The sequence below is a fragment of the Anolis carolinensis genome, unplaced genomic scaffold (assembly GCF_035594765.1).
Source record: "Anolis carolinensis isolate JA03-04 unplaced genomic scaffold, rAnoCar3.1.pri scaffold_11, whole genome shotgun sequence".
NCBI classification, from domain to species: domain Eukaryota; kingdom Metazoa; phylum Chordata; class Lepidosauria; order Squamata; family Dactyloidae; genus Anolis; species Anolis carolinensis.
This window is the reverse complement of record NW_026943822.1, coordinates 1,014,036-1,034,525: the sequence shown is the minus strand read 5'-3', so window position 1 is coordinate 1,034,525 and position 20,490 is coordinate 1,014,036. Positions and strand designations below refer to the sequence as shown.

The 20,490-nt window shown below is 41.9% G+C and overlaps 1 protein-coding gene and 1 long non-coding RNA gene across 3 annotated transcripts in view; both read left to right on the top strand.

The window, feature by feature from the left end:
* The window catches only part of LOC134293942 (uncharacterized), a 33,732-nt gene extending 15,214 nt beyond the window's left edge, over positions 1–18,518 (top strand). The window contains exon 2 of the long non-coding RNA XR_010000902.1: positions 314–18,518. This is a non-coding gene — a long non-coding RNA (uncharacterized LOC134293942). The remainder of the gene's footprint in view (positions 1–313) is intronic.
* coro2b (coronin 2B) overlaps positions 1–20,490 on the top strand; it is a 68,643-nt gene that overhangs the window by 15,784 nt on the left and 32,369 nt on the right. The window lies entirely within an intron of this gene.

The window sequence follows — 20,490 nt, the reverse complement described above, 5'->3', positions numbered from 1 at the left end:
AATAATACCATATAATAATATTAATTATATGTTATATATATTACATACAATATTACAGTATAGTGGTATAGTTCAATAAGATGATATATAATGCCAATATTGTGCTATGCTAACAATATAATATATTGTATGTACATACACTGCTCTGAGTCCCCTTCGGGGTGAGAAGGACAGGATATAAATGTAGTAAATGAATAAATAAATCATTTTTTACTTAGGCTCACCCAAAGTCTGATATGACTTGAAGGCACACAACAACAACAACAACAACAACAATCCTAATTAACGTGACTATCTCATTGGCTAGAAGCAGGCCCACAGTTTCCATTGAAATCCTGATAGGCTTATGTTGGTTAAAATTGTTTTCATTTTTAAATATTGTATTGTTCTTTCATTGTTGTTGTTGTTGTTTTGCATTACAAATAAGACATTTGCAGTGTGCATAGGAATTTGTTGGATTTTTTTCCAAATGATAATTCAGCCCCTCAACAGTCTGAAGGATTGTAGACCGGCCCTCTGCTTTGAAAGTTTGAAGACCCCTGATGTACGGTATGTGTGGCTGAGGTGTCCACTTACACAGACAAACCTACTACTCAGGAGCCACCAAAGGCCCTTCCTCCAATGATGTTGCAGGTTATGGCGAGCACCATGAACATGTCCAAGAGCCCGGCCAATGTCCTCCACAAACACCAAGTGAAAGCTTTCACGCAAGGACAATTTCATTCTAGATTTTCTGTTTTTCCTCCACCATAGACATCCCAGTGTTTCTGACTCTCTCCATTGGTGTGGAATTTGCATGACTCCGCCCACTGCCTCTCCCATAACCCTTTCCTATTCTTTTCTATGGCAAACACCAAACAGAGGAATTGATCAGCAACTGAACGTACTAGACAGGTTTGGGGAGAATTCAGTATGATTTATAGGAGTTGTAGGGACTGTGATGTATAGTTCATCTGCAATCTAAGAACACTCTGAACTCCACCAACAATAGACCTGGAACTAACTTGGCACACAGAACCTCCATGACATATTGGAGGTCTTTGGGGAAATTCACCTTGATTTAAGGGAGTTGTAGTTCACCTACATCCAGAGAGCACGGTGAAACCAAGCACCGATGGATCTGGACCAAACTTGGCACGCATACCTGATATGCCAAAATTTGATTACTGGAGGGATTTGCGGGGAACTGAACTTCTTTTCTGGGAGTTGTAGTTCACCCACAACCAGAGAAACGGTGACCTCCACCGATGATGGATCTGGACCAAACTTGGCACACAGAACCTTCATGACTAACTCTACTTACTGGAAGGGTTTGAGGGGACTGACTCCCCATAGTGGGAGTTGTAGTTCACCCTAGAGCCAGAGAGCACACTGAACCCCACTGATGATGCATCCAGAGCAGTGATGGCCAACCTATGACACGCGTGTCAGCATTGACACGCCTAGCCATTTTTGCTGACACGCTGCCGCCTGCAGATTCATTGGATGACTATGTCTTTTGTGGCCAAATTTGGTGTGATTGGGTCCAGTGGTCTTGTTGTTTACTCCATGGGAATTATGCACATTACATTTATATATAGAGAGAGAGATTGTCATTATATCATTCTATTATTATTCTATTATTATTGTAGTATATTATCATATTATTACTATTATATTATTATTCATTATTCATGACTACATTGAAACTAGAATAAAGAGAAATTAGTGTGGAAACTGCAAGAGATACCATAGATTGTTGTACATGGAAATAATGGTAGTAAATAGTTTTTGATGTATTAAATACAGTTATACATTACAATTATACATTTTTGTTATTTAAACTATACATATTGCGAAATTATGGTTTTTCTCTTGAAGTGACACACCACCCAAGTCATGCTAGGTTTTTTGGTTAATTTTGACCCACCAAGCGCAAAAGCTCGCCCATCATTGATCTAGAGCAACCTTGCCCAACATAGCAAACTTTAAGTCCTGATGGAGTTTCTTGGGGTTAACCTGGCATGATGTGAGTTGTAGCTCAACCACAACCTTATGCATTTTGTACAATTAAAAATTTGACTTTTTCAAATAGCTCAGACTAGTGTATGTGTGTGTGTGTATCTATCTATCTATCTTCCTGTTTGAATGTAGAGCAGCATGGAGGGTGAGTTCTGGCCCCAAAGGCGCAGGAAAAGGAGGAAAGTAATGCAATGAACACAGACGTAACTCCAATGTTTGCACTTTGTAGTAACTATTTGGTTCAGCCCTGCAAAACTGTATAAAGCTCTCTTTGCACAAAAATGCAAAATGCACGCGGGATTGTCGTCTGCACAGAAAAAGCCCTTCTATGCATGACATGCTGCTTTCTGCACAAATAAATCCTATGTTCCTTCTGTGCTAAGGCCAAAATCCTCCTCATTCTGGGATTTTCCTCCCCGAGATCTCCTGACACTTAAGAAATGCATATATTCTTTCCATTCCTGCCAAGAAGCGACTCTTTTGCAGATGATTTTTGTTCCAGGAAAGGCATTTTCCGCCTTCAGCCGTACTTTTTCCTCTTCTTTGGAAGGTGCAAACAGCCTCCGCCTGGGCTTCGTCATCCATCCCTCGGATGCTGTTCCCGGCTATCTTTCTGCCGACGGCTAAATTAAGTCGATTGCTAGTCAATGTACGTCTGTGGGCACGTTGCTATAGGAACCGGGCTGCGCACCAACTCTGTCACGAACCTTCCGCAACACGGTTCAGAGGGCAGCCGGTTGCCAGGACGGATGACGCAAAACGTGTCTGCACTGGAGAATCAATGCAGTTTGACCCCTCTTTTTAACGGCTGTGGTTCCATGAGATGGAATCGTGGGAGTTGCCCGTTCACAGGGCCTTGTCTGTATGGAAAATAAGGAATGAAGAAGCATATGCTATCGCATCTCAGGATAGCTTCACCTTGCTAAGACATCAGGCTGCACACAGAACGTAGTCTTTTGTAGTTTACTAGCTGTGCCCGGCCACGCGTTGCTGTGGCAAAGTGGTGATGGTATTGGTTAAAAATTGTTGTGTAATTTTTATTTGATGTTATTTGTATTTTTTAAATTAATTTTATTGTAAGTTATCTTTTTATTTATTATATTTTATTATTTTCTTGTATTATTTTTAATTATTTTCTGTTATTATAGTATTTTATTGTATTAATTTTTAGTTTTTTAAATTGTTTTTTATTGGGTTGCTAGGAGACCAAGTTGGAGGAGCTTAGCCTTCTAACTGGCAGCAATTGGATAAAAGCAATTATTCCTCTCTCTCTAATTAGGACTTTATTTTTCTTTTCTTTTTGTTGTATCAACCTAGAGCCGTGGATGATGGGTTGTGATGTCAAATTTCGAGGTTGGGGGGCCTGTAGTTTTGTTGTTTTGTGGGTCGCCGTGATGCCATCACTCTTATATATATATAGATTAGGAAATAGACAGTAAAATAGTTCATAAAAGGTAAAATCTCAGTTCCAAAATATAGTTACAAAACAAGGCTGTAATCATCAAATCCATAGAAGCAGAGGCAAGAAACAAGGTCCTTTCAAAGGAAGTCAAAGTCCCAGCAATGAGAATATATCCAGGCTACAAAGTAATACAGGAACGCAGACTTGATACAGGAAAGCAGACTTGGTTCTTGACTCCAGCTAAGAAGTTGCTTTTGACAAAGATCTCTCTTTCAGCAGACTGTTTTAATAGCATAACATGAAGGCATTTCTTTGTCCTTTGACCTCCCTCTTATTTGCTATTCGGAGGTTCTACGCAACCCCCAAAATTCCAGCCGATAGCGGCCTCATTGTCAAGGCCATTAGTGTTATCAGAGCTACTCTCCCCTTCTGCTTCTCGCACCTGGAAACCATCATCAGAAACAACCTCATTTCTTCCCATGGGAAAACTCCCTGCTCGTCATCTCCCACAGCAGGAACACTCTGCACCTGAATCCCATAATTCCCATCAGAGTCATCTTGAAACTCTTCCTGAACCTGAATCCCATCCTTATGCACTTGCATCCCAGAATCCTCATCAGAGTCACATAAAGGCAAAGGCTGAGTCACAACACATGCAATGTGCAACCATGCGCAACTCTGCTTTTGCAACTGTAAGACCAAAACGGCCAACTTCTTCCTTGGAGAAACTTATTCCGTACCATCAAAAGAATAGCAAGTTTGTACACACGGAATAGGAACAGTGTTGCCTGCCTGTTGGCTTCAATGGGATGGCAAATCTACTTTGGGTTTTATTTATTTATTTTATTTATTTATTTTATTTACAGTATTTATATTCCGCCCTTCTCACCCTGAAGGGGACTCAGGGCGGATTACAATGAACACATATATGGCAAACATTCAATGCCAACAGACAAACAACCTTCAGTTTTAGACAGACACAGAGGCATTTTTTAACATCTTTCCAGGTTCACGATTCCGGCCACAGGGGGAGCTTTGCTTCACCGTCCATTGGTGGCTGTTCTTCCTGATTCTTTTCCTCATGAGCAGTTTTATGGTGATGTAGATTAGTTAAATTAGCCTCCCGCATAAAGCGTACCTAAATTTTCCCTACTTGACAGATGCAACTGTCTTTCGGGGCTGCATAGGTCAACAGCAAGCCGGGGCTATTTTTTTTTTTAATGGTCGGAGGCTTAACCCGACCCGGGCTTCAAACTCATGACCTCTCGGTCAGTAGTGATTTATAGCAGCTGGTTACTAGCCAGCTGCGCCACAGCCCGGCCCGGTTTTAGTCCGAACTTGAAAGGTGGTGTCCGAGGTGCCAAATTCTACACTCCAAAAGGAACCGGCACCTTGGAGAGCTCCTTTCAGGTTTCCATGTGTGTTAATATTGCCACTTATTTGTGTTCCTACGTGTATTGTTGTTGGTTTAATACTGTTGTGGGCAACCATGTTCTCTGGAAATGGGGAGAGCCCAAAGACAAGGCGCCGTGCCATTGGCTTCCTATTGCTTTTGCTACTTCCTTGTGCCGTTTTAAACAGGGAATTGACCACCCGTATTTTTTGATGTATATGGGAGGCCTCGGACCCAAAACACAAGAGATATGAAGGGCCAACTCTGCCTTTTGGCGGGTGTTTAGATGCCCCAAATCTTTCCTGGAAGCGGGAGATGTTGTCATTGCTTCTCTGTGTGAGATATCATGTTTTGGTTCTCTTTTCTGTGGTTTCGCCTGCCTTTCTGAGCTCGAAAGTGGCCTCCATCTAGAGTTGCCATGCAGTTAGAAGACTTCTTTCTCTCTTTCTTTCTCTTTCTTTTTCTATCTCTTTCTTTCTTTCTTTCTCCCGGTGCCGTCAACCATGTGTGAATGTAACTAATGGGACCACTCTTTTGGCTGGGAAGGTTTTTGCCTCGGGTCGATTCGTTTGTTTGTCCGTTGCTCATTTCGGAAGGACAGGCCTCCCTCCGGATGCATTTGTGCCGCGGAGAGGAGAGCTCGGAGCCCGGTTTTCCGATCTCCTGCTTTATCTCATTATTATAATGGCAAAGGCGCATGAGAGGAAAGGCCGCAGCTGCCCAAGGGTTCGCAAGGGCCGTGCGCTTTGTGCTCATCGGACAGCGGCCATTCGATGCACAATAATCACAACCCAACTGGATTTTTGTTCCTGGTTTGTACATGTCATTTCCTATCATACAGACATGGGAAAAGTTTTTGCAGGAAGGATATCCCACGGCACATTTTACTCTAGTTTTTCTTTTTAAATGTTTTTATTAAGTGTTTCTGTACATAGAAAGAGTGAGCACAATAGTGGGTATAGGAAAGATAGAAGAAAGGGAAAAAAGAAGAAGAAAAAAATAATAAAAAAAATTAAGAAAGGCATAAGAAAAAAAAGAAGAAAAAGAAGAAAAAATATATTTTTAAAAAAGTATTTGCCTTCCAATTCATTCCTTTCAGGCATGTTTCATATCCATCTTATATAGTTCCCACCTTCTGTCTTTTATGTTTATAAGTATCATTATCTTACTGACTTCTCATTTTACTCTAGTTTTTCATTCAGTATCTCATCATTGAGTCTCAACTAATTCAAGTTTCTGGAGTAAACCAACTACAGTAGAGTCTCACTTATCCAACATAAACGGGCCAGCAGAATGTTGGATAAGCGAATATGTTGGATAATAAGGAGGCATTAAGGAAAAGCCTATTAAACCTCAAATTAGGTTATGATTTTACAAATGAAGCACCAAAACATCATGTTATACCACAAATTTGACAGAAAAAGATCATTACGCATTAATGCTATGTAGTAATTACTGTATTTACAAATTTAGCAACAAAATATCACAATGTATGGAAAACATTGACTACAAAAATGTGTTGGATAATCCAGAACGTTGGATAAGTGGGATTCTACTGTATTACATTTATTATGTTTCTCTATTATTTTTGCTACTATTACATTTATTTCACTCTATTTTTATTATTAATAATAATACATTTATTATTTGACTCTGATTTTATTATTATTACTGCGTTTATTATTTTACTCTATTTATTATTGTATTATTTTTCTGTACTTATTATTATTATTATTATTATTACATGTAGTATTTTACTCTATTGTTATTAAAAGGAGACATAAGCACATTTACATTGAAGAAGATGAGAATAATGATTGGATCAGAGTTGGACAGTCTTATCTTAAATGTGAGCTTGATGTAAATATTCAAAAACATTTAACCTATGGATGCCTCAGTTAATGTAATTTTATTGATATCTATTTTTATTTCTGAAATTTTATTTCTGAAATTGGATAAGTGAGTGTTGGATAAATGAGACTCTACTGTACTTTCAAAGTTTTTTTTTCGTGTCAGAGGCAACTTGAGGACATACTGAGGACATAAGTGTTTTTTCTTGTTTCTTTCTGCGGTCCTAACTTTGAAAGTAAAGGAGCATCAGTGGTGCAGTGCATTAAACCCTTGTGCTGACTGAACTGCTGACCTGATGGTTGCCGGTTCGAATCTGCGAGATGGGGTGAGCTCCCGTCTGTCAGCTCTAGCTTGCAGGGACATGAGGGAAACCTCCCAGCTAACACATTGTATGTCCCCTGGGCAACGTCTCTGTAGGCGGCCAATTCTCTCCCACCAGAAGTGACTTGCAGTCTGCTCAGGACTTTGCCAAACTACAACTCCCTGGATCCCATAGTGATATCATACGGCGTCATTTTTACTGTGTGGATACACCCAGAGTCGGGTCTGCCATCTTGATGCGCAAGGACTGCCAAGACCTGCAGCTGTGTGCAAATTCTGCTTTTGACCTTTTCTTTTCCCGATGTTAAAAGTCCCTGTTGAGGAGTTTTTGCTGTCATTATTTTGCTGTGGGATTCCCTGTTTCTGCTCGCGTTCAGGCCGCCTCGAGTCGCATTGAAAGTAAGCCTGTTTGGCTCACTTGGAGGACCTTTTCCAAGCTCGTTTCCACGAATGTCCGTCAGGGTTAATTCTAGTTAATATCTGAAAAATATACACACCACGATAAAGGTTCAAAACATAGAACACAATATGTATATTAGAGCATGTACACATACTGTGTTGCTAACAAACTTGTTGATATATGTTTGCTATATGTTTTATACTGAAAACTGTTCTGTGTAGCATTTAAATCTGGATGATTGCAGTCTATAAATCTTTGCAAGTTACGACTGTGTGCCACTACAGCTGACCGAATTTGGTTATTGGTTGTATTATTGTTTGTAATATTGTTAACATTATTATGTATATGATGCTCTAATATACATATTGTGTTCTATGTTTTGAACCTTTATCGTGGTGTATATATTTTTTCAGATATTGTTTAGAATAGACAGCTGTGTTTAGTTATTATTAACTAGCTCTGGTGGTATGGGAAATAAAGTATTGAGGAATTGGTGGTAGTTAAGGTCAAGGGTAAAGGTTTTCCCCTGACGTTAAGTCCAGTTGTGTCCGACTGCACACTGAAGTGGATTATATGGCAGTGTGGAGTCAGGATAACCCAGTTCAAAGTAGATGATATAAGATTATAAATGGGTTATATAGCTGTGTGGAAGTGCCTTGAGTCTACACTGGCATATAATCCAGTTCAAATATGATAATCTGTATTTTATAGGCAGTGGGGAATAGGCTTAAGTGAGGCCTAACTCTGTCTGTCCCCTGGGCTGAGTGGGTTGCTAGGAGACCAAGTGGGTGGAGCTTAGCCTTTTAACTGGCAGCAATTGGATGAAAACAATTATTCCTCTCCCTCTAATTAGGACTTTCTTTTTCTTTTTGTTGTATGAACGTAGAGGCACGGATGAGGGCTTGTGCTGCCAAGTTTAGTGTTTCTGGGATGTGTAGTTTTGTTGTTTTGTCCTAGGCCGAAATTTCATTACCCTTTTATATATATAGATTCTAGTTAAACCAAGCTGGGAAGAAAAGAACGAGAGGGAAGGAGGGAAGGAGGGAGGGAGGGCTGGGTCTTTGTTAAGCTCCATGAAGTCATGAGAGAGATGCAACGGAGAAATACCCCGAAGAATCAACAAGGAGGAGGGAGAGATGGCAACGGGGAAACAGAGGCGTTTTCTTGGAGAGAAGAAAGAGAGAAAGAGGGAGAGAAAGAAGCCACAAAAGAGACAAGAGAGGCGTGTTTCCCATTGTCCTTTTGCCCTTTTGCTCACAGCACCATCGGCCTGCAGAAACCGTATCGTACCATTGGACGGCTGGCCTCGATTGAGCCCAACGCTGGGCATCTGGAGCCCTTTCTTGGCCAGTTTCTCAGAGGCATTCAAGGCAACCAGGCAACCGATGGCGTTTCCTTGCCGTCTTTTCTACGGTCTCCAGGGCAGCCAGATTGCAAACATGGCTTTTGGAAAGCAAAGAAAACCCACAGAATAAAGCTGTCGCACCTCAGGCTAGCTCTATACACCAAACTGCACACAGGTTGAAGTCTTTTTTTTTTTTTAGTTTATTAGAAAATAGGAGATAAAAAAAGTTCTTTAAAAGCAAAAGCAAAGTTCCAAAAGACCGTTACAAAATAAAGCCTTAGAGCAGGGGTCCCCAAACTAAGGCCCGGGGGCCGGATGCGGCCCTCCAAGGTCATTTACCTGGCCCCCGCCCTCACTTATAAAATAATATTTTTATTTCAGTTTTAATAATATAATATATTGTATATACATATAATATTGATAAGAATATTATCATTTTATACAATATAATGCTAACAATAATACCATATAATAATATTAATTATATGTTATATATTACATATAATATTACAGTATAGTGGTATAGTTCAATATAGTATAATGCTAATATTGTGCTATGCTAATAATATAATATATTGTATGTACATACAGCTGCTCTGAGTTCCCTTCGGGGTGAGAAGGGTGGGATATAAATGTAGTAAATAAATGTAGTAAATGAATAAATAAATAATTTTGGACTTAGGTTCGCCCAAAGCCTGAAATGACTTGAAGACAAACAACAACAACAACAACAACAACCCTAATTAACCTGACTATCTCATTGGCCAGAAGCAGGACCACACTTCTATTGAAATCCTGATAGGTTTATGTTGGTTAAAATTATTTTCATTTTTAAATATTGTATTGTTCTTTCATTGTTATTGTTGTTTTGCACTACAAATAAGATATGTGCAGTGTGCATAGGGATTTGTTCGGTTTTTCCCCCCAAATGATAATTTGGCCCCTCAACAGTCTGAAGGATTGTGGACCGGCCCTCTGCTTTAAAAGTTTGAGGACCCCTGCCTTAGAGAATAATCCAAGAAATCACAAGGAATAAACAAAGTCCCATTAGAGCACTGACAAAGTTCCATGAACATGAACACAAAGGCTGCAAGATAATTCAGGAAAATGAGAACTTGCTTCTTGGTTGAACGAAAGTTGCTTTGACAAAGGTTTGTCTCCAAACACACTGCTTTAATACCCTTTGCAAAGCATGAACGCATTTCTCTGGCCTCTAACCTCCCTCTTGTTTGCAATTCTCACACTCCTCCAAACCCTGAATTCCAAACAGGCAGCTCGATCTAAGGGACCCGTTTCATCAAGGTCAGCCTGCTCGTTAGTTTGCTGAGCCTCATTATCAGACTGAGAACTGTCCTCCTTTTCTAAGTCAATGTGCACCTGGCTAGTTTCAGTATCATCAACATCATTCCTTGCTGTGGGAAAATGAACTTGCACTCTCTGTTCCTCATCTTCTACAACTGGGACATTTTGAACCTGGTTTTGAACCTGAATCCCATTATCCCCATCAGAGTCAATCTGAGGTTCCAGCTGAGTCACAACAAAAGCCTAAGGAGAGCCTCTGGTTGTGCAGCGGGTTAAACCACTGAGTTGCTGAACTTGCTGACTGAAAGGTTGCCGCTGTAAGCCCCAGTTTCTGCCAACCTAGCAGTTCGAAAACATGAAAATGTGAGTAGATCAGTAGGTGCCGCTCCTGTGGGAAGTTAACGGCGCTCCATGCAGTCATGCCAGTGGCCACATGACCTTGGAGGTGTCTATGGACAATGACGGCTCTTTGGCTGAGAAATGGAGAGGAGCACCAACCCCCAGAGTGTGAGTAGATCAATAGGTACGGACACGACTGGACTTAACATCAGGGGAAACCTTTACCTTTACCTTAAAGCCTAAGGTAAAGCTTAGTGCAAAATATTGGCGTCTGAGTGAAATGACAGAATCGGTAAGCCGGTGATGTGAGGATCCTTCGTCCTGCAAAATGCATCAAAAACAAGGAATAACAACAAGAAAAGGGGGAAGAAAAGCCCAGACAAACCCCCAAACCATACAAAGATATGATAAGGCTTTGCAGGCAGAAATGTTGAAGCGGATAAGAAATGAGGGAAGATGAAATTTGGAAGCAGGTAAATGGTTGGCATAGAAACTAAAAGGAGAAACGAGTAGAAACTATTATCGGAATTCGGGATAATGAGCAACGGAGAATGCAAAGAGCCTTATAAGGCTTTCAGAAAATGGGGAGAAATATCATCAGGTACAAAACAAATCGGAAACCATATTAAAAGATATAGTTTTCAAGCCACGGATGGATGGATGGATGTCAAACGACAACCCTAACAGAAGAGGACCTCCCTCCTTCATTCTTCCTTCCTCCTTTTCTCTTTCTTTCCTCCTTCCTTTCTCCTTCTTTTCTCCTTCCTTCCTTCAGCGCCTGGCTTCTTAACCCGCAGGCCCACTTCCGAGTCTGGTAAATGCATATTGTGCTGAATATTGTCCTAAAAGCTATTGAGGACCTCTTTAAGATTTGCTGTTTTGGCCATCGAATCCAATGTGCGCCTTCGTTTTCAGAACCCCGAAACCAAACAACAACAAAAAAGGATTTGCTGGTGAATGTCCTTTACAACATCAATGATCAGCCTAGACAGATGTTCAAACTGGAGGGGTCGCGTTTGGAAGGATGGCAATACCTAAAACTCAGTAATGACTACATAGCATTACTGCGTATTGAACTACTTTTTCTGTCAAATTTGTTGTATAACATGATGTTTTGGTGCTTAATTTGTAAAATCATAACCTAATTTGATGTTTAATAGGCTTTTCCTTAATCCCTCCTTATTATCCAAGATATTCGCTTATCCAAGCTTCTGCTGGCCCATTTAGCTTGAATAAGTGAGACTCTACTGTACTTACGTTTTTTAAATGACTGACCTTATATATTGTCATTTTACCGGCAATTGTGCAGTTCCCGGCACATGTTGCATTTGTGCTGCTGCACCTCACAAAATATATTTTGCATGCTTTGTTTTATGCTGCTTGCATCCTACTTTTAACTGTGTTTTGTGTAGATGTTTGTTTGATGTTGTTTCTGTAAATGCATATGACCATTGGTCGGAGCATTAATACATTGATTGACATTTCGCCCTTTGTAGTTATTATTATTTTTTCGTGTCTAGTGCTCGGCCTCCCTTTCTGGGCAGGATTATGTGGATTGCTGGACTCTGGCCAGGTTGGCCTCCGCTGCCCTCCTTTCCAGCCAGGGCTTGACCCTTGGGAGGAGGTCATGGCTGCCGGGCCTTTGGGGACGGAGGTCTCCGGGCAGTGGGCCCAACTCTCTGCAGCCCCTCCAGCCCTTCAAGGCATCTGCTCAGGGAGTCTCCTGCCATAGGTCCGTCTGTCTGTCTGTCTGTCTGTCTGTCTGTCTGTCTGTGGCTCAAGGTTGAAGCATCAGAGGGTTGACGTGGGGAGAGGCACGTCTGGCACACCCAGCCTCCTCCGCTTCCTCCTCCTCTGAGCATCCCTTCTGTTGGTGGCAGGACCATGCGCATCTAAATGCACAACCGAAGGCATAACCCACTGCTTATATTCATCCAATGGATGCATGCAATGAGCACATGCATGCAGACCTGCATGACTCACACCACTTCCATAACCTTGACCTGAATGTCAATAAATAAGATTCCAGCCAATCTATTCATCTGTTCATCCATCCATCTATCCCTCCATCTCTCCATCCAGCCATCCGCCCATCTCTCCATGCATCTCTCCATCCATCTCATCCACCTCTTCCATCTATGCACCCATGTCGCCATCCATCCAGCACTATCCATGCATCCATCTCTCAGTTTATCCATCCATCTATCTATCCCTCCGTCTTTCCATCCATCCATCCCTCTGTCCATCCGTCCATCCATCCATCTCTCCATCCGTCCCTCTGTCCATCCATCCATCCATCCATCCATCTCATCCAGCCATCTGCCCATCTCTCCATCTCTCCATGCATCTCTCCATCCATCTCATCCATCTCTTCCATCTATGCACCCATGTCTTCATTCATCCATCTCTATCCATGCATCCATCTCTCAGTTTATCCGTCCATCTATCTATCTATCTATCTATCTATCTATCTATCTATCCATCCATCTGTTCCTCTGTCCATCCATCCATGCATCTCATCCAGCCATCCGTCCATCTCTCCATCTATCCATGCATCTCTCCATCCATCTCATCCATCTCTTCTATTTATGCACCCATGTCTCCATCCATCCATCTCTCCATCTCTATCCATGCATCCATCTGTCTCATCTATCCAGCTGTTTGTCCGTCTGTCTGTCCAGCCATCCACCCATCTCTTCCATCTTTCCATCTAATTATCTGTCCATCCATCTCATCCATCTCTCTATTGTTTAAGGTGCAGAGTCCCCCTAATCCTGTTCAGAAGATCACTGAATGACCATCATAGGCATCAAGGTCCAGTAACAGCCTGCATGTATACGCGCACAGTGGATGCATGCAATGTGTACATACATGGCACCTTTAGCCATAATTCTCCTAATTCCCAATGCCACTTCCATCAACCAAATGTAAATGTTCCACACCAGAAGTAGAAGATCCACCAAAAGAAAAAGTGCTGGGTTTTTTGGGGATTTTTGGAAAGCAGCTTCCCTCCAGACTTTTGTCACATTGTCACATTCTCAGGGTGGGAAAAGGACAGTTTCCCCTTCCCAGCGATCTCCATGTAAACTCAAGCTACACAAACACACGCCGACCGAGTGGGAGTAATTTTGGACGGCGGGAAGGGGACGCTTTCCAATTCCTCCCTGTCGAGATGCCAAGACGCTGGGGGTCCGTCTCCTCAAAGGCGTCCCCTCTCCGTATGCGCCAAGAGCCTGCTTTTCCCAAGGAGGAGGAGGCTGTGCTTCGTGGCCAACAAGAAGCCAATGGCTTTCTTCCTTGTGCCAACCTTAGTGAGTCGCATTCACACCAATGAACAGGAAAGCCCTTTCCTGGCTCTGTCCCACGCTGACATTGTGATCCGGCCTGCCAGCGGGGAACATGGATGGGGCTTTGGGCAAGCAGAAATGATTTCCCACGACTTCCCACGCTGCACCTTTTGAATACTGGCTCAAAACTGGCAGAAATACCTACCTGCCTATCTCCTCTGCTGCTTTTAACACGTCCCGGTTTCTTTCCCTTCTGCTTTCCTCTTCAGCTCAATTCAGTTGCTGCAAACTGACTTCAGGGTACAAATGCACAGCCGGCGCTACACTTTTGCAGGATGTATGGGTGCAGGACACTTGGCATTTTCAAAAACTGTTATTATTATTATTATTATTATTAATAATAATAATAATTGACACAACAACATAGTCTGACACAGCAAACAAGATAGATATGCTGGATTTTGTATCATAAAATCACAAATCGAACACTACCCAAGCGTTTAGGACTGTGTGATGTATTTTCGGATGATGCGCGCAGCGCCAATTGTGTTCAAGTGCAGGCCAAGGCCTTTAGGCGCTGGACCCAGTTTGCCCATCACCACTGGGACCCCCTTGACTGGCTTGTGCCAGAGTCTTTGTAATTTGAGCTTAAAATCCTCATATTATTATTAGTAGTAGTAGTAGCAGCATATTGTTGTTCGTTGTTGTTGTTATTATTATTATTATTATTATTATTATTATTATTATTATTATTATTATTATTTTATGTCACAGCAAACAAGATAGATATGCTGGATTTCATATCACAAAATCACAAGTCGAACACTTCCCAAGCGTTTAGGGCTGTGTGATGTGTTTTCGGATGATGCGCGCAGATCCCAGTTGGGTGGCCTTTTGCAGTTGGCAGATCGTGATTTTGTCAATGTCTATTGTTTCCAAATGCCGGCTAAGATCTTTTGGCACAGCACCCAATGTGCCCATCACCACCGGGACCACCTGCACTGGTTTCTGCCAGAGTCTTTGAAATTCAATCTTGAGGTCCTGAGAGCGGCTGAGTTTTTCCTGTTGTTTTTCGTCAATGCGACTGTCACCTGGGATGGCGACATCCATGATCCAAACCTTTTTCTTTTCCACAACTGTGATGTCTGGTGTGTTGTGTTCCAGAACTTTGTCAGTCTGCATTCGGAAGTCCCACAGTATCTTTGCGTGCTCATTTTCCAATACTTTTGCAGGTTTGTGATCCCACCAGTTCTTTGCTGCTGGGAGGTGGGACTTGAGGCATAAGTTCCAATTGATCATTTGGGCCACATGGTTGTGCCTCTGTTTATAGTCTGTCTGTGCGATTTTCTTACAGCAGCTGAGGATATGATCAATGTTTTCGTCGGTTTCCTTGCACAGTCTGCATTTTGGGTCATCAGCTGATTTTTCGATCTTGACCTGAATGGCCTTTGTCCTGATGTCTTGCTCCTGGGCTGCAAGGATCAGGCCTTCTGTCTCCTTCTTCAGGGTCCCATTCGTGAGCCAGAGCCAGGTCTTCTCCTTCTCAGCTTTTCCTTCAATTTTGTCAAGGAACTTTCCATGCAGTGTTTTGTTGTGCCAGCTGTCAGCTCTAGTTTGTAGTGTGGTTTTCTTGTACTGGTTTTTTGTCTGCTGTGCTTTGAGGAGTTTCTGATTTTTGACTTCAATCAAAGCAGGTTCTTCACTTTGCTTTACATATTCTGCCAGGGCATGTTCTTCTTCTTTGGCTGCTTGTTTGACTTGTAAGTGTAAATTATTATTATTATTATTATTATTATTATTATTATTATTATTATTATTATTATTGAAACTGAGAGAATACTTCTTTATGAATCCCTTCAATACAACCCTGTAACGTTTCCAAACTCTGCTTTATACAAAACCAGTTCTGTCTTCCCTTAATGAGCCTCATTCCTTTCTTTCTCGTTCGTTTCCTCTGGATCATTTGCCCAGCAGCGGCCTTTCTGTTCCGCCTTTAATTAGTCAGTTCCTGCTCCTCCTCGTCGCCAGACGCGCTCATTAATTCAATGCATTCCTCTGTGTGATTGCAAATGCAAAATCCCATTTGTTATAAAGATACCACTTGGCTGGACCCTGGAAAACTCGGAAAGGTTTTGTTATTTTTTTTTTCTGGGCAGGAGAAGCCATTCTGATATGAGAAGGAACTCATAATCTGTTTGGACAGAAAAGGTTGAAGAAGGAGCCACTAATTAAAAGGGTTAAAAGGGTCCCTCAAAAAAAAGCCATAAGCTTCATGCCATCCAGTAGTCGCCATCTGCTCACCCACAGAAAACCATATTTAATAATATAGAGCTGATGTGGTTTATCCAATGCAATGTTCTGAATCAGCATCCCAAATAACCCAGGAACAGGCCAAAAACGAAGACACCAAGGCGCCACATGGAAGGACTCTACTCAGGGGGAGGGAGGAGGAGGAGAAGCAGCAGTCAGGAGGCTTCTTGCTGCGCCTTTCATGGCTAGTCAGCCTCTCTCCTCCCAACATCCCTGTTGCCTCGACAAGAAGAGTGTTTCGCGAGACCAGTCACTCTCATTGCAACAATGTAGTAATGGTGAGGCCGTGGACCATATTTTAGTTCTCAGGCACCACTGGTGGTCCACCACAGCCCACAGGTTGGGATCCACTTCTGTATCCTATCTAATCTATCTAATCTATCTAACGTGAGGTAATCTTATTTATTTATCTATCCATCCATCCATTCATTCATGTATCTACCTACCTACCTACCTACCTACTTACCTACCTTCTGTCTATCTATCCATCCATTTAATTTATCTTCTTATCTTATCTATCCATCCATCTTATTTTATTTTATCTAATCTAATCTATATATTTATCCATCCATCTTATTTTATCTAATCTAATCTATCCTATCTATCTATCATCCATCCATTCATCTATCTAATCTAATCTAATCTAATCTAATCTATCCTATCTATCTATCTATCATCCATCCATCCATCCATCCATCCATCTAATCTAATCTATCCTATCCTATCCTATCTATCTATCTATCTATCTATCTATCTATCTATCTATCTATCTATCTATCATCCATCCATCTATTTATCTTATCTAATCTATCTTATCCTATCTATCTATCCATCCATCCATCCATCTTATTTTATCTAATCTAATCTAATCTAATCTATCCTGTCTGTCTATCTATCTAATCATCCATCCATCTATCTTATCTAATCTATCTTACTCTATCTATCTATCTATCTATCTATCTATCCATCCATCTTATTTTATCTAATCTAATCTAATCTATCCTGTCTGTCTGTCTATCTTTCTATCTAATCATCCATCCATCCATCTATCTTATCTAATCTATCTTATTCTATCTATCTGTCTATCTATCTATCTATCTATCTATCTATCCATCCATCCATCTTATTTTATCTTATCTAATCTGTTAATCAATTCAATCTTATCTTATTTGATTTTATTTATCCTATATGTGTGTCTACCTACTTACCTACCTACCTATCTACTCCATCCATCCATCCATCCATCCATATATCCTATCTATCTATCTGTCTGTCTGTCTATCTATTAACCTATCAATCATCTTATCTATCCCACTCCCCTCTATTTTCGGTGTAGGTCTTCCCACTCCTGTTTGGAAGGCCACTGAACACCACAGGCATTGGATTATTGCAAGGCCCAGTAATTGCCTGTACTGACACATATACAGCCCTATCCTCATTGACGTTGGGAGCGATCAATATTCCAAATGTCATCCGTGGTCAATGCTGACCTTGCCATGACAAGGAGAATGGCCTGGATCCAGTCCCGTGACCCGGGACAGTCCGGAGGTGGCTCTCCATTTCTGTCCATTTGTGGCCTTCGAATCCCGAACCCAGACCCGCCTTGCCTCCCGGCCTCCCTGCCGCATTCTTCCTTCGTTCTCCGTCGCCTTGGGAATTGAACTGGATTTTATTTTATTGACCCGGGAGGAAGTCCCGGCTGCAGTCTGGAAAGGCACTTTGTCTGGCCGGATGCATAATTGAAGCCGTATAGATCCTTTTAAGTGCTTCTCGGGCGCGTAATGGACCCTCTGTGCTGAGCCGGCGGCCGCCCTTCTCTGCTGACCCGGCAATGCTCTGCGCATGAAAGCTTTTCCTGTGCGGCCCCTCCATGCGCTCTGTCCTCGGGGCCGGAAAGGTGAGCTCCTTCCAGTAAGACACATTCCTCCCAATGGTTTGTCGTGTTGCCTTGTGTCCTGGTTTTATTTGGAACACCGTTGAAGGTCCGGAACCCTTTCCCGGAAACACCTCCAGTTCTTTCCATGTCTGTCAGTCGGGGATTCTGCACTTGGTCTTAGTTTGGAGCTTCGGGAACTGTCCAAAGTCCTGAAGACATCCATCCAGCAGATTCAGCACCTTGGAGAGCTCCTGGGCTGAAACCTGGATTCTTTGGGTCTTTGTCTTAATGGCTTGGCCAAGTTTCCCAATGCAGATGGTTTTCCTTTCCTTTCAGCCTACGTAGCATTATAGATTATGTTCCGATATCGCCACATGTTTTTGAGCTCAATTTCCCAGTTTGTCATTGATGACATTGCCATAAGCGACTGCCTTCCTGTAACGTTTTCTTTTCTTGTTGGTTCTACTTCAAACTTTGAATCTTGTCCACATTGGAAATGGGCATCGCAAACCAAGGCCACATTTAAGGCCTTGAAGAGAACAGCCCTCTGTCTCTAATTTAAAATGGGTTATAATCATAGTAAATAGCCCAGTGTCGGCTTGGTTTGGTGCTCTGTTGAAATCAACCAGAGTTGCATTTCAGCTTCTGTTAAATATAAATGAATATATTAAAAATGAATACATAACCATGAGTTATTTTATTTATCGTGTCAGAAGCAAATTGAGAATGCAGTTATAATGTATAGACAAACCAGTTCGAATCCGGAGAGCAGAGTGAGCTACCGCTGTTAGCCCCAGCTTCTGCCAACCTAGTAGTTCAAAAACATGCAGATGTGAGTAGATCAAAAGTTACCACTTTGACGGGAAGGTAACAGCGCTACATTATTATTATTATTATTAAGTTATTGTTAATACCATATTGTTTTTGTTGCCCATACTTTTCCACTTACAGAGCGAGTTTACTGTTTAGTCTTTGAAATATGGCAAATATTCAAAAACATTTAACCTACTGATGCCTCAATATAATTTCATTGGGATCTATTTTTATTTTGAAATTTACCCGTAGCGGCTTCATTTCCTACCCTTGGCTTATACTCGAGTCAATAAGTTTCCCCAGTGTTTTGTGGTAAAATTAGATGCCTCGACTTATATTAGGGTCGGTTTATACTCGAATATATATGGTAAGTTAAAAGCTTGGCATTGTACTAAATTTCAGGGCTGCCGTTTAAAAGGCTGCACAGAAGGACAACAAATGGACTCTTTTGCAGAGGGAAATTGCCCATTTTGCAAAGCCAGGCGGGAGGAAATGTGGCTCATCTTACGAGAAAAAACCAGGCCGGGCTAATAGTCTAGAGACAAAGCCCTGGAAGGAAATGCTTTTTGTTTCGAAAGGCACCAAGAACGAATGTGCCATGTGCCGTGCGCTCCCCATTGTGTCCTCGGCCAGAAGGAAACGAGAGGATTTTCAATTGTTGTGAAGTTTGGAACATTCCTTGAGGAACATTAAAGGCCTGGGTTGTTCCTTCAAAGGTGGACTCGGGGGGACTTTGTCGTCCCAGCCAAGAAACAAAACAAGAGCAAAGACCGGAGAGAGGAAACGTCCTGCAAAATAGGGAAAAGGGGGCAAACTACAGCTCCCAGGGTCCCAAAGGCAGTTAAAGTGGTGGCAAACCGCTGTGTAGATGCACCCTCCGTTGCCATCTCTTCAGTCCAAATGTCCGAACTTTTGAGGATGCCAAGGAACAAAAAATATAATCCTACCCACCCACCCCCCCTTCTATCCTTGTGCTGGCAGGACTGCTGACATGAAGGTTGGGTTTCTTTGTCCCAGTTCTTTGTAGGAGCCAACCCAGGATTTTATCAAAGTATGTTTATTGTGTGTGACCTCATTTGTTTTATGATTTGTTTTACTGTTGATTGACTTGTTTTATCGTTGAGTTTTTACCTTGTCAATTTTGCCTGTGCTTGGCCCCATGTAAGCTGCCACGAGTTCCTTCGGGGAGATGGGGCGGGGTATAAAAATATAATTATAATAATTATTATTATTATTCCTGACCTGAAGGTTGCCAGTTCGAATCCAACCCAGGAAGGGCGTGGATGAGCTCCCTCTATCAGCTCCAGCTCCATGCGGGGACATGAGAGAAGCCTCCCATAAGGATAATAATAATAATGATTATTATTATTTATTATGACACAGCAAACAAGATAGATATGCTGGATTTCGTATCACAAAACCACAAGTCGATCACTTCCCAAGTGTCTAGGACTGTGTGATGTATTTTCGGATGATGACGCAGATCCTAGTCGGGTGGCCTTTTGCAGTTGACAGATCGTAATTTTGTCAATGTCTATTGTTTCCAAATGCCGGCTGAGATCTTTTGGCACGGCACCCAGTGTGCCCATCACCACCGGGACCACCTGTACTGGTTTCTGCCATAGTTCAATCTTGAGGTCCTGAGAGCGGCTGAGTTTTTCCTCTTGTTTTTCGTCAATGCGACTGTCACCTGGGATGGCGACATCAATGATCCAAACCTTTTTCTTTTCCACAACTGTGATGTCTGGTGTGTTGTGTTCCAGAACTTTGTCAGTCTGGATTCGGAAGTATCTTTGCGTGCTCATTTTCCAATACTTTTGCAGGTTTCTGATCCCACCAGTTCTTTGCTG